Source organism: Oncorhynchus gorbuscha, linkage group LG03, assembly GCF_021184085.1.
Source record: "Oncorhynchus gorbuscha isolate QuinsamMale2020 ecotype Even-year linkage group LG03, OgorEven_v1.0, whole genome shotgun sequence".
NCBI lineage: Eukaryota > Metazoa > Chordata > Actinopteri > Salmoniformes > Salmonidae > Oncorhynchus > Oncorhynchus gorbuscha.
The window spans coordinates 13,408,383-13,422,684 of record NC_060175.1 but is presented as its reverse complement, the minus strand read 5'-3'; the positions used below and the strand labels follow the sequence as shown (position 1 = coordinate 13,422,684).

The 14,302-nt window shown below is 43.5% G+C and overlaps 1 protein-coding gene across 1 annotated transcript in view; it reads right to left on the bottom strand.

The window, feature by feature from the left end:
• The window catches only part of slc12a5a (solute carrier family 12 member 5a), a 280,430-nt gene that overhangs the window by 170,094 nt on the left and 96,034 nt on the right, over positions 1 to 14,302 (bottom strand).

Below are 14,302 nucleotides of genomic sequence, written 5' to 3'. Positions count from 1 at the left end.
CCCATCAGTAGGCACCCCCCTCCATCAGTAGGCATTCCTTACATCAGTAGGCACCCCACCCCATCAGTAGGCACTCCACCCCATCAGTAGGCATTCCTTACATCAGTAGGCACCCTGCCCCATCAGTAGGCACCCCCTCCATCAGTAGGCATTCCACCCCATCAGTAGGCATTCCACCCCATCAGTAGGCACCCCACCCCATCAGTAAGCACCCCACCCCATCAGTAGGCATTCCACCCCATCAGTAGGCATTCCACCCCATCAGTAGGCACCCCGACCCATCAGTAGGCATTCCATCCCATCAGTAGGCATTCCACCCCATCAGTAGGCATTCCTTACATCAGTAGGCACCCCATCCCATCAGTAGGCATTCCTTACATCAGTAGGCACCCCACCCCATCAGTAGGCACCCCACGCCATCAGTAGGCACCCCACCCCATCAGTAGGCATTCCTTACATCAGTAGGCATTCCTTACAACAGTAGGCACCCCATCAGTAGGCATTCCTTACATCAGTAGGCATTCCTTACAACAGTAGGCACCCCATCAGTAGGCATTCCTTACATCAGTAGGCATTCCTTACAACAGTAGGCACCCCATCAGTAGGCATTCCTTACATCAGTAGGCATTCCTTACAACAGTAGGCATTCCTTACATCAGTAGGCATTCCTTACATCAGTAGGCATTCCTTACATCAGTAGGCATTCCTTACATCACTAGGCATTCCTTAGATCAGTAGGCATTCCTTACAACCGTAGGCATTCCTTACATCAGTAGGCATTCCTTACATCAGTAGGCATTCCTTACATCAGTAGGCATTCCTTACATCACTAGGCATTCCTTACATCAGTAGGCATTCCTTACATCAGTAGGCATTCCTTACATCAGTAGGCATTCCTAGTCGATCACCAAACATTTCTGTAGAAAAGCCAACGATAAAGGTGCGCTCCTTTTAAAATGTTTTATTGTGTTGTGCTGTTGGAGGTAGGTGCACTTGATTCGTAAGGCCTGCACACAAGTAAGATACGTGTTCCCATTGTATTTGTCTGAATAGACAAATCGGGAGATCTGTGGCTTTAATCATGTGTGCCTTCTGCACAGGCCAATCGGATAGCTCAAATCACTGTGCCTACCAAGCTTGTACGACTTTTGCCACAGCAAAGTTTGATAGGCTAATAGTCTACATAAGATTTAATAACTTGTAAAACCATGACCACAGTCTGTCAAAGAATACAGCAAAGATCTGCAGTTTATATGCGTGAGTTTATGTCTAAGTTAATATTCAGTACCGTCAACACTTTTTATTCAACACTACAAGAAAACGCACTTCCGCTGCAATGAATAAGTAGCCAATTGTATTGATACTGATAAATAGCTACATGGACTTTCTGAGTTAATCTTGTATCTTTATTGACCTTTAATTGACATGTTTGCACTGTCTCTATGTCCTAGTCACTCACAGGGCCCTACACAAACCCGGATGAGGCTGGGCCAATCGTGTGCTGCCCTATGAGACTCCCGATCACAGCTGGTTGTGATACAGCCCGGGATCGAACCAGGGTCCTGTAGTGGTGGCTCTCGCACTGTGATGCAGTGCCTTAGACCGCTGCGCCACTCAGGAGCTCCTAATGTGCACATACATTTATACTGACTCTACACACACCCACTCACATACAAGCTGCTGCCACTCTGTTTATCTTATATCCTGATGCCTAGTCACTTTACTTTACTCCTATACTCCTACAGTGGGGCAAAACAGTATTTAGACAGCCACCAATTGTGCAAATTCTTCCAGATAAAAAGATGAGAGGCCTGTAATTTTCATCATAGGTACACTTCAACTATGACAGACAAAATGAGAAGTATCCCTGCACATTGTTAATATGGTATTGGAACTGAACCTGTATATAGTCACCATACCCCTATACACATCTACCTCCATCACTCCAGTATCCCTGCACATTGTTACTATGGTACTAGAACTGACCCTGTATATAGTCACCATACCCCTATCTACCTCCATCACTCCAGTATCCCTGCACATTGTTAATATGATACTGGAACTGACCCTGTATATAGTCACCATACCCCTATCTACCTCCATCACTCCAGTATCCCTGCACATTGTTAATATGGTACTGGAACTGACCCTGTATATAGTCACCATACCCCTATCTACCTCCATCACTCCAGTATCCCTGCACATTGTTAATATGGTACTGGAACTGACCCTGGTATTGGAATATAGTCACCATACCCCTATCTACCTCCATCACTCCAGTATCCCTGCACATTGTTAATATGGAACTGCTCTGGATAAGTCACCATCTCTAAATGACTTAAATGTAATGTAAATGTAATATGGTATTGGAACTGACCCTGTATATAGTCACCATACCCCTATCTACCTCCATCACTCCAGTATCCCTGCACATTGTTAATATGGTACTGGAACTGACCCTGTATATAGTCACCATACCCCTATCTACCTCCATCACTCCAGTATCCCTGCACATTGTTAATATAAGTCGCTCTGGATAAGAGCGTCTGCTAAATGACTTAAATGTAATGTAAATGTAATATGGTATTGGAACTGACCCTGTATATAGTCACCATACCCCTATCTACCTCCATCACTCCAGTATCCCTGCACATTGTTAATATGGTACTGGAACTGACCCTGTATATAGTCACCATACCCCTATCTACCTCCATCATTCCTGTATCCCTGCACATTGTTAATATGGTACTGGAACTGACCCTGTATATAGTCACCATACCCCTATCTACCTCCATCACTCCAGTATCCCTGCAAATTGTTAATATGGTATTGGAACTGACTTTTTAAAATATGTCCTGTCTATAGCATGCTTATTTACTTTGTGTATTTCATATTTCTTATTCTTATTTCTCGTGTTGTTTTTTCTAGTAATACACTGTTATAGATTATTGCATTGTTGTTTTTTGAGTTTGCAAGAAAGGCTGTACTTGTGTACACTGTACACTGTACTTGTGCATGTGACATTAAAACATGAAACTTGACATGTGATGACAATACAGAACAGAACAGATGAACAGCAATGGTTCCTTGAGGAACTCCAGGGTTCCTCAAGTCATCACTAATTCTAAGAGTTTACGGAGCCTCATCCTGGTGAATTCTGTAGGATAATGTGTTGAGGACCCTCATAAACCCTTCAACAAACATTGCTCATGGTTCATTTCACTGTACTTGTGCATGTGACATTAAAACTTGAACATGAACTAATACAGCCTGTCGTGTCGATTTTTTTAAATATCAAGGAATATTTAACTTTCTCTGGTCATAGGAACAACATGAATTTGTGCCTGAGGTAGATCTGGTGAGACTCAAGTTTTGCCATCAGGATGAGACGGTATCCCATCTCTCTGGTCAGTTTTATCAGAAGAAAGGAAGGAGAGCGGAGGGACCGTGAGAATCAGACCCTCTGCTGCTCTCTCCCTCCCTCCACTGAGACTAATGCCATGTTCAAGACAGCTGGGAACTCAGAAATCTCTGCCTTCCGACTTCAGTGCGTTCAAGACAACAGTGAACTCTGAAAAAAATTCAGATCCGACTAGGAAAAATCATTTTGAACGGTCATCCAACTCGGAATTCCAAGTCGGAAAAAGGCATCTTTCTAGAGCTCCGACTTTCCGACCTGAACATCACTGGCATCATTATTTGATCTCGATTTTTTCCAGAGTTCCCAGTTGTCTTGAAAGCACCATGATCATGAGATGCAGGTACCATCAGTCCAGTAAAAAAATACATACTTTTATTTCAATTAATGCTCCGCAGTGCCTCACAAGTGATACTGATCTATTTTGTTATCAAAGCGTGAGGTTTGAAATATAATATGGTCTGTGAATAACAATATTGGCGGGCCAGGCATATAGCCAATATGATGTGATAATGTATTAGGTGTACTGTACAAACCTCTTTCCTACAGAAGTGTTAGTGTTCCTGTAGCTCAGTTGGTAGAGCATGGCGCTTGTAACGCCAGGGTAGTGGGTTCGATCCCCGGGACCACCCATACGTAGAATGTATGCACACATGACTGTAAGTCGCTTTGGATAAAAGCGTCTGCTAAATGGCATATATTATATATATTATGTATCTGAGCGGTAGATCTCGGCTTGGTTTTTGACTGCGAAAATTATCTTGACTCTGAAATGGTTGGTGACCACTGCCTTACATAGTTCACCATTTGTTTTCTTCGAGAACCCCGTGGGCAGTATACTGCACTATGAAGGGAAAAGGGTGTCATTTGGTACGCAGACTGAGAGATAGCCACGGCTGCTACTCTGTCACAGTTGCTGCCATCCTACCGCTCTAACCTAAACAAAAAAACAAAAAAAAACAAACGGACCATTAAGCTTTATTGTGGGAAATCACACAAATGGGTAGATTTATGTCCGAAGTCAAGATTTTATGAAATGGATACATCTGGAACACAGATTGTGGCAAAGAAATGAGAGCTGGAGTGTCCAAAATCCATCTCAACCTGACCAGCGATTACTTCCCTGTCATTCTAACACAATTCCTATGGACATTTGGACCTCGGATATGATTGCAAATGCAAAATGTTGCCAACTGCATTAATAATGTACACTGAACCAAAATATAAACACAACATGCAGTGTTGGTCCCATGTTTAATGTAATAAAAAATCCCTGGCATTTTCCATATACACAAGAAGCTTATTTCTCTCATATTCTGTGCACAAATTTGTTTACATCCCTGTTAGTGAGCAATTCTCCTTTGCCAATATAATCCATCCACCTGACAGGTGTGGCATATCAATAAGCTGATTAAAGAGCATGATCGTTACACAGGTACACCTTGTGCTGAGGAAAATAAAAAGTCCACTTTAATTGTGCAGTTTTGTCACACAACACAATGCCACAGATGTCTCAAGTTTTAATGAGGCGTGCAATTGGCATGCTGACTGCAGGAATGTCCACCAGAGGTGTTGCCTGACCATAAGCTGCCTCCAATGTCATTTTAGAGGATTTGAAGGTACTTCCAACCGGCCTCACAACCGCAAACTATGTGTACCCACGCCAGCCCAGGACCTCCACATCTGGTTTCTTCACCTGCGGGATTGTCTGAGGGGGGGCGGGGTGGTACTCATTCTGATTGGCTGGGCCTGGCTACTCAGTGGGTGGTCCTGGCTGCCAAGTGGGTGGGCCTATGTGCTCCAAGGCCCACCCATGACTGCGCCCCTGCCCAGTCATGTGAAATCCATAGATTAGGGCCTCATTTATTTCAATTGACTGATTTCCTTATATGAACTGTAACTCAGTCAAATCTGTGAAATTGTTGCATGTTGCATTTATATTTTTGTTCAGAATATTTAATCAAGTATGGATGGATTCATGTGTAAATGTTTAACTTTGAATATGATAAAAGTGTATTTGATCACCATCATTGTCTCACACTCGAGTTTAGTGTCACTTACTTGAGCTTTCCTTTCAGTTGACCTGTGGGGACACAATTACGCATTCAGCAACTGTGGCAACATCGACTTGTGGTTGGTTTTTGTTGGTAAGCAAAGCAGGTACATAATGTGCAGTTCTATACAATAGTAATCTCTCTTTCATTTGGCCATCGACTGGATCAATACCTCCTCTTAGGGTCATTTTTCCAAAATGACATGGTTTTCCAGCAATACCAGTTGGAGGATTTCCGGATTTCCTGACAGTTCCCTCCTGATTACGTCAATCTTACAACCAGGATGTCTGGACAACAAGAGACTTTGGAGAAAGTAGCATAATTTATTTGACCATTGCGACATAGCATAGGACTTCACACAGCCCTAACACTCACATCCCAAAAATGCACAACCGACGTGGCTCTGCGTATGTGACTCCTACTCAACTGAATGTATTCTAGATCGTGGCTCTGTGTAACATGACTGACTCCTACTCAACTGAATGTATTCTAGAACGTGGCTCTGTGTAACATGACTGACTCCTACTCAACTGAATGTTGGAACCGCGCTGAGAATTCAAAAAGTATGAAAGCCAACGGTCCAATATTCTAATACGTGGCTGTGCGGATGCAGACTCAATGTGGACTCTGATAAGCACCTATGGATGACAAAGCGTCCATGAGTATAGTTTGTGCACATAAATCTATATGTCTGAAACGTTCCCAACCTATTTCAATCTGTCCATTATTCTTTTATCCATCCATCCATCCATCCATCCATCCATCCATAATTTCTACCTTTTGTCACACAGGAGTACAGAGCATTGAGGTAAAAAAGAACTGGAGACAGCGTCCAAGATGACCGACCGTTGTTTTCAACTTAATCTACTCACGTTCGCATACGCCGTTTCGTGGTGGTTGTTGATTAAATGTTAATATCTTCGGATGTTATGGGAAAGAAAATCAGCCTAGAAGACAATTACATGAATAATTCAATTGATATCATTTTTGCACAATGCTGACAACGAAATTAGTCTTTTGACGAATTTTCCAATTGGACTTCTCTGGGAATGGAATTTTCTTTTTGGGCTCGAATTCAGGTAAACTGCAATACCGAAAGTGTCCTCTCAGTGGAAAGCGTGCTTCTAGAACGGAACCCTGGGGCCTTGGTATAGACACTATTGAGTTAGCTTTAGCCCAATTCAGTCTCCTTAGCCACATTCCAGCTACCTCTAGTCTGTGTGTGTTCGAGAGAGAGGCTTGACATTGATGCAGGCTACCGGGATTGATCCCCGCTCGCGGGCCTCCCTCCCAAGCCCAATTACAACACTGTGCTTTTGATTCCCCTCCAAGGCTCAATTTTGGGCGATTCAAACATCCACCGCCGACTCACCTTTCATTCCTCTGCTCACTCATCCTCACCAACTAAAGCACTTTCTTAAATGTTTAGATGCGGCAATCCCAGAATCTTGGGGTACACAACAGAGGGATCCTCCCACACAGGCTGAGTCATGTGCTTGGGTTCTCTGGGCTGTAACCGCTCCTTCCCGATCCCAAGCGAGTTCACATATTGCTTACTTCAATACAGGGTTTCCGGTGAGGAGGCATGTCTATGACTCATATTCATATTGGTCTGTTATATAAAAAAAGACCTGGCTGCATGTCCATAAGCACGCCGACTCCAGTATGAAAGGAGAAACAAACACTCAAGCAATTAACTGCAGAAGGAAAGAAATCCTCTGTCAAAAAAAGTGCTTATACTCAAGGTTAGCCCTCTCATGACATGCCGGGTGTTTAGATCCCATGGAACACTTCCCACAGCATGGACTGTAACCATGGCAATGCACATGACCTTCTGGCTGTTTTCCTCTGTGGAGAAAGAGAAAACAGCTTTCGGAGGACGAGGCAGGCGGCAGGGTGGTTCTGTTATTCCATTGGCAATGGAGTGTGGATGTCGGTGTTATTTTTGGAGTTTGTTGTTTGGGAGTGGGGCTGAAATGGCTGAAATAGGCTCTCAGGCTTACATGAATAACAGTTGAAGATTTGTCTGCCTCTGAACAAAATGTCCATTCTGGGTCGAGCGGTTGCTCTGGTTGAAACCGTGGACAGCTGACTAAATGACCGACAACTGGACCTTGTGGAGTATAGTATGTTCATTCAAACCTATGTTGATATCTACTTATCTAGAAATATATTTATTTTCTGTAATTAGATTGCGATGATTGAATGGATAACTTTATTCGGTCTGGTTACAATACATGAGAATCACAATAGCATAATTGAGAGTTTGCTTTCCACATCAATATCTGTAACTGTCTACTTGGGCGCATATGGCCTCTAATGTCGTTGATATCAAGATATATTTGTTTGATACCTCAGTCACTGATGACACAATGATGACTGCATATCATAGATAAAAAATAAAAATGGAGAACTTTAACACTGTGGTGGGAATGTTCAGGCTGTTTCAATATATAAAGAAACCGGAGGAGAGGACAGATACATCCAGATGCTGCTTAATCAGTGTAGCTATAGCTTCTCCGCAGATGTTTAAAAGCCTTAGAGGACATCTGCATAATGCATAACTGGCTAGTGCACTGTGTTGTGTCTGTCAGAAGATGTACAGTATCTTACCAACCTGCATGAATGAGACTGGGCGGTCAGATCAAGAGGTTGGGAGGATCGTTTGAATATATAAACTAGCTAGATCCTGACTTCCACTTAAGTCAAATTTGAACTTAGTCTCACATTGACGTCAATGCGTTAGTATGAGAAAATTTGACCTAAGTGGAAGTTATGATTTGCCTTACTGCACCATAGTATGATAACTTGTCTTCGTGTTGACTAATGATCAATCCTGATCATTAATCAAAAGGTCTTCTTGTCATTACTGTTGATTGGAACTAAGAATTAAGGAGAAGTGAGATATGCAAAGGAATTTCTCAATTTCAGGGAACGTTTTCTGGCAAAGGGAAGAGGAGAGTTGATCTGATCAGTTGGCTTGAGCTTTTTGGGGGTTAAATCCATCATGTTGCTCTCTTTCTCCATCCCTCTCTCTATCTCTCTTTCTCTCCATATAACCAGCCATCTATTTCTCTCTAAAAACGATCCATCCATTTCACCACTTAAACCTCTCAAAGCCTACGGGATTCAATTCCTCCATCGGCTGCACAAGCCTCAGGGTGCTGGTACCATGAAATTACAATCCAACCGGCTTAACTTTGACAAAATAAATGTTTTCGTTCATCAAGTGCCTTTGTTCCCAATGTTCTCGAACAAAATGATAGGCCACATTCCATATTATTTCCCAGGCTGCACCGTGATCAAATACCTGCATGGTGAAATCCCAAATGACAACGCTGAAGTTTCACAAAGTAGAGGTTTTCTCTTACATAACTCTTTATAAAAACCAATACTCATTTTCCTAATGTCAGGGGAATTGGGTTGACAATTAAGTCAGTGGTAAAAGCCATGGTCAGTGAGGGACTGCTTTGTGTGTATGCACAACAATGTGTGTGTGTGTGTGTGTGTGTGTGTGTGTGTGTTTGTGTGTGTTTGTTAGATGGACTGGTTAAGGTGGAGATTTTCATTAGTGCTGCATGAGTCAACAGCCTTTTCAGAGAGCTGCCCCATCGTCACTAATTACACACTCCTGCATTTGGAGTTTTAATTGGGAAACTGATCTATGCATAACGTCCCTTTCTATCAGGATCCCAACCGGTGTGGGTTGCATAATTAACCAAAACTAGCGTTTATCTGTCACATCTTTATGTTTCTGCAATTGTTGCCATATTTCATTATTACTTTTGTTCAAATTAATAACGCAGTATGTAATTACGTTCTGTGTGCTCTGATTTATCAGCTGCTTGTATTCCTGCAATTGGGACTTTGATAAAGTAATGACTCTCAGGGAATTATGGGTATTGTTAGAGCTTTGGATCTGTGGTGCTGACACTAACAACGATAGAGGTGACATCACCGACAAGGCAATAACGGACAGAGTGCTGACTCGCGTTGTGCCTAATCACATCCACTGAATCAGACACTGTTGTTGAGTGCCGCTGAATCAGTCATAGTCACATCCACTGAATCAGACACTGTTTTTGAGCGCAGTTCAGGTGATTGTGTGTGTGTTTGTTGCACTGTAAACACGTTTGTCTATGTGAACATGCATTTGTTTGTGTATATAGTAAAATACGTGTGTGTGTGTGTGTGTGTGTGTGTGTGTGTGTGTGTGTGTGTGTGTGTGTGTGTGTGTGTGTGTGTGTGTGTGTGTGTGTGTGTGTGTGTGTGTGTGTGTGTGTGTGTGTGTGTACAGTACAGTACAGTACATCTACCTCCTCGCCATGACAACAAGTGTCTGCGATTCTGTCACGGCCACCAATCTATCTCTCTAACCATGCATTTCTGCTGCTGTTCTCCTACTAGTCACCAGACATATTGATTACAATTCATTAAAGAACTCCATGCCTGGGAGAAAGCTTGGGGCCTTCTTACAGTATTATGCAGTCAGCCATAACTAAAATATAGATCATTAACGGTCATTACAGGTCCTTGAAGGGCATATTTGGAGAGGTGGAAAAGGAGTCTGGGTGGATGGATGAGGTTTGTCCGAGGCTGCTTACCAAACAGTACCCTATTCCATAGTGCACTACAGGGCCCATAGGGCTCTGGTCAAAAGTAGTGCATTATATCGGGAATAGGGTTTTCATTTGGGATGCAGAGTGCTGAGAGAGTGTTAAAGACTCTGTCAGAAAGCCCCCAGACAGAGTGCTGAGAGAGTGTTAAACCCTCTGTCAGAAAGCCCCCAGACAGAGTGCTGAGAGAGTGTTAAACCCTCTGTCAGAAAGCCCCCAGACAGAGTGCTGAGAGAGTGTTAAACCCTCTGCCAGAAAGCCCCCAGACAGAGTGCTGAGAGAGTGTTAAAGCCTCTGTCAGAAAGCCCCCAGACAGAGTGCTGAGAGAGTGTTAAACCCTCTGCCAGAAAGCCCCCAGACAGAGTGCTGAGAGAGTGTTAAACCCTCTGCCAGAAAGCCCCCAGACAGAGTGCTGAGAGAGTGTTAAACCCTCTGTCAGAAAGCCCCCAGACAGAGTGCTGAGAGAGTGTTAAACCCTCTGCCAGAAAGCCCCCAGACAGAGTGCTGAGAGAGTGTTAAACCCTCTGTCAGAAAGCCCCCAGACAGTGCTGAGAGAGTGTTAAAGACTCTGTCAGAAAGCCCCCAGACAGAGTGCTGAGAGAGTGTTAAACCCTCTGCCAGAAAGCCCCCAGACAGAGTGCTGAGAGAGTGTTAAACCCTCTGTCAGAAAGCCCCAAGACAAAATCTACTTTCTTGAAGGGTGAGCTTTTCAATGATGTCTCATTCTTCTTACAGAGGCATCATGGTAAGGAAAACAAGATACTTTCTCAACAACAAAAAACACAGGAACAAGAGCGGACATGTTCACTGCACCTTTCACACTGCACTTGATGAGAGTGGACAGCTACATTTTGATGCAGCAACACCCCCCCCCCCTCCCATTTCACATTGACAAAAAACAGCTTCCTCTAGCACTTCAAAACTGAAGCGCTACAGTCAAAGCCTCTGGATGCAAAATAAAATAGAGCAAACAGACTTACGGCTTGTTATTATATTCTTCATTAGAAAATAACTAATTCTGCAAATAATTAACAAAGCAGCGGTGGACATAAAACGACAGCTCATGAATTTGCAAATGATCGATGTAAAATAGCATTTTATAATTGTTTTCTCTCCGGGCAAGATCTTTCTTGCATTTCATCTTGCGTGAATACGCGATGGACGAAGGAAATCTCCTAGTACTGTGGAAAGCATCTCCACAGCCTAGTGATGTCCTCTGCTCCCTGTAAATACGACCAGAGGCTGATTTCAGCACCATGGACAGCAGCACAGCAGCCCACAACATTACAGAGGCTGATTTCAGCACCATGGACAGCAGCACAGCAGCCCACAACATTACAGAGGCTGATTTCAGCTCCATGGACAGCAGCACAGCAGCCCACAACATTACAGAGGCTGATTTCAGCTCCATGGACATCACCACAGAAGCCCACAACATTACAGAGGCTGATTTCAGCTCCATGGACAGCAGCACAGCAGCCCACAACATTACAGAGGCTGATTTCAGCTCCATGGACAGCATCACAGCAGCCCACAACATTACAGAGGCTGACTTCAGCTCCATGGACAGCAACACAGCAGCCCACAGCATTACAGAGGCTGATTTCAGCTCCATGGACATCACCACAGAAGCCCATGACACGAGAGAGGATGATTTCAGCACCACAGACAGCACCACATCAGCCCATTAGAGAGGCTCGCTTAAGCACCACGGACAGCACCACAGTGACATTTCCCACTATAAAAACCTCTAACTTATCTGCCCTCCACAGCAGTAGTGGTGACTACACAGAGTAATTCAAGGTTCGCTACACACTGACTCCTGTGTGAACAGGATGCATGTAGGAGCCTCTGGCTAAATGGAATGTGTGCTGCTATTCTGAGATCAGTGGAGCTTTTCTATCTGCTGCTATGGGGGCAGAGAGGCGGGTGGGGAGGGAAGGATGGGTGGAGGGGGGTGGGGAGGGAAGGGGAGGGAGAGAAGGCATATCCAACACAGAGCAGGAGTTATCACTATGTATCTCCACACAGCCAAGTGCATATCTATGACATCTATGTGTTTCCCTGGATAAAATGAGACATCTATGCGTTTCCCTGGATAAAATGAGACATCTATGTGTTTCCCTGGATAAAATGAGACATCTATGTGTTTCCCTGGATAAAATGAGACATCTATGCGTTTCCCTGGATAAAATGAGACATCTATGTGTTTCCCTGGATAAAATGAGACATCTATGCGTTTCCCTGGATAAAATGAGACATCTACGTGTTTCCCTGGATAAAATGAGACATCTACGTGTTTCCCTGGATAAAATGAGACATCTATGTGTTTCCCTGGCTAAAGGAGACATCTAAACTCAGCAAAAAAAGAAATGTCCTCTCACTGTCAACTGCGTTTATTTTCAGCAAACTTAACATGTATAAATATTTGTATGAACATAACAAGATTCAACAACTGAGACACAAACTGAGCAAGTTCCACAGACATGTGACCAACAGAAATGTAATCATGTGTCCCTGAATAAAGGGGGAGGGGGTCAAAATCAAAAGTAACAGTCAGTATCTGGTGTGGCCACCAGCTGCATTAAGTACTGCAGTGCATCTCCTCCTCATGGACTGCACCAGATTTGCCAGTTCTTGATGTGATATGTTACCCCACTCTTCCACCAAGGCACCTGCAAGTTCCCGGGCATTTCTGGGGGGGAATGGCCATAGCCCTAACCCTCCGATCCAACAGGTGCCAGACGTGCTCAATGGGATTGAGATCCGGGCTCTTCGCTGGCCATGGCAGAACACTGACGTACCTGTCTTGCAGAAAATCATGCACAGAACGAGCAGTATGGCTGGTGGCATTGCCATGCTGGAGGGTCATGTCAGGATGAGCCTGCAGGAAGGGTACCACATGAGTTTGCCTGCAATGACAACAAGCTCCAATGGCACGTTGTGTTAGCTAATCCAAGTTAATCATTTTAAGAAACAGACACCTCACAAGTCCTCAACTGGCAGCTTAATTAAATAGTGGCCGCAAAACACTAGCAGCTTTTGGCAGCTTCATTAAATAGTAACCGCAAAACACCAGTCTCAACGTAAACAGTGAAGAGGCGACTCTGGAATGCTGGCCTTCTAGGCAGAGTTCCCCTGTCCAGAGTCTGTGTTATTTTGCCCATCTTAATCTTTTTTTTTTATTGGCCAGTCTGAGATGTGGCTTTTTCCTTGCAACTCTGCCTAGAAGGCCAGCATCCCAGAGTCGCCTCTTCACTGTTGACGTTGAGACTGGTGTTTTGCGGTTACTATTTAATGAAACTGCCAATTGAGGACTTGTCTGTTTCTCAAACTAGACATTCTAATGTACTTGTCCTCTTGCTCAGTTGTGCACTGGGGCCTCCCACTCCTCTTTCTATTCTGGTTAAAGCCAGTTTGCACTGTTCTGTGAAGGGACTAGTACACAGCGTTGTACGAGATCTTCAGTTTCTTGGCAATTTCTCGCATGGAATAGCCTTGATTTGTCAGAACAAGAATAGACTGACGAGTTTCAGAAGAAAGGTCTTTGTTTCTGGCCATTTTGAATCCACAAATGCTGATGCTCCAGATGCTAAACAAGTCTAAAGAAGGCCAGTTTTTTTTATTTATTTGATTTATAATGATAAACTTGGATTAGCTAACACACCGTGCCATTGGAACACAGGAGTGATGGTTTCTGATAATGGGCCCCTGTACATCTATGTAGATATTCCATAAAAAATATGCCATTTCCAGCTACAATAGTCATGTACAACATTAATATCTACACTGTATTTATTATCAATTTGATGTTATTTTAATTGATTTTTTTAAATTTTAAATTTCTTTCAAAAACAAGGACATTTCTAAGTGACCCCAAACTTTTGAATGGTAGTGTATGTTTCCCTGGATAAAATGAGACATCTATGTGTTTCCCTGGATAAAATAAATAGACATACACACACTTGCTCATACACATGCAAGCACACATGCACGTATGCGCACGCACACACACACACAAACAAACAAGCAACAGCGCTCGAGTGATCAGATTAGCTTGACAGAGCGTTGTGTCGTTAGGCAGGTTTATCTTGCACTCGACAACCTGCCCTTGATGAGGAGTTTAAACGGGTCGTGCTTCCCTTCAATCATCACAGTCTTTTGCCATGCCCAGTCATAATTCTCCCCAAAAGATGCCCGCATTAAGTTAATTA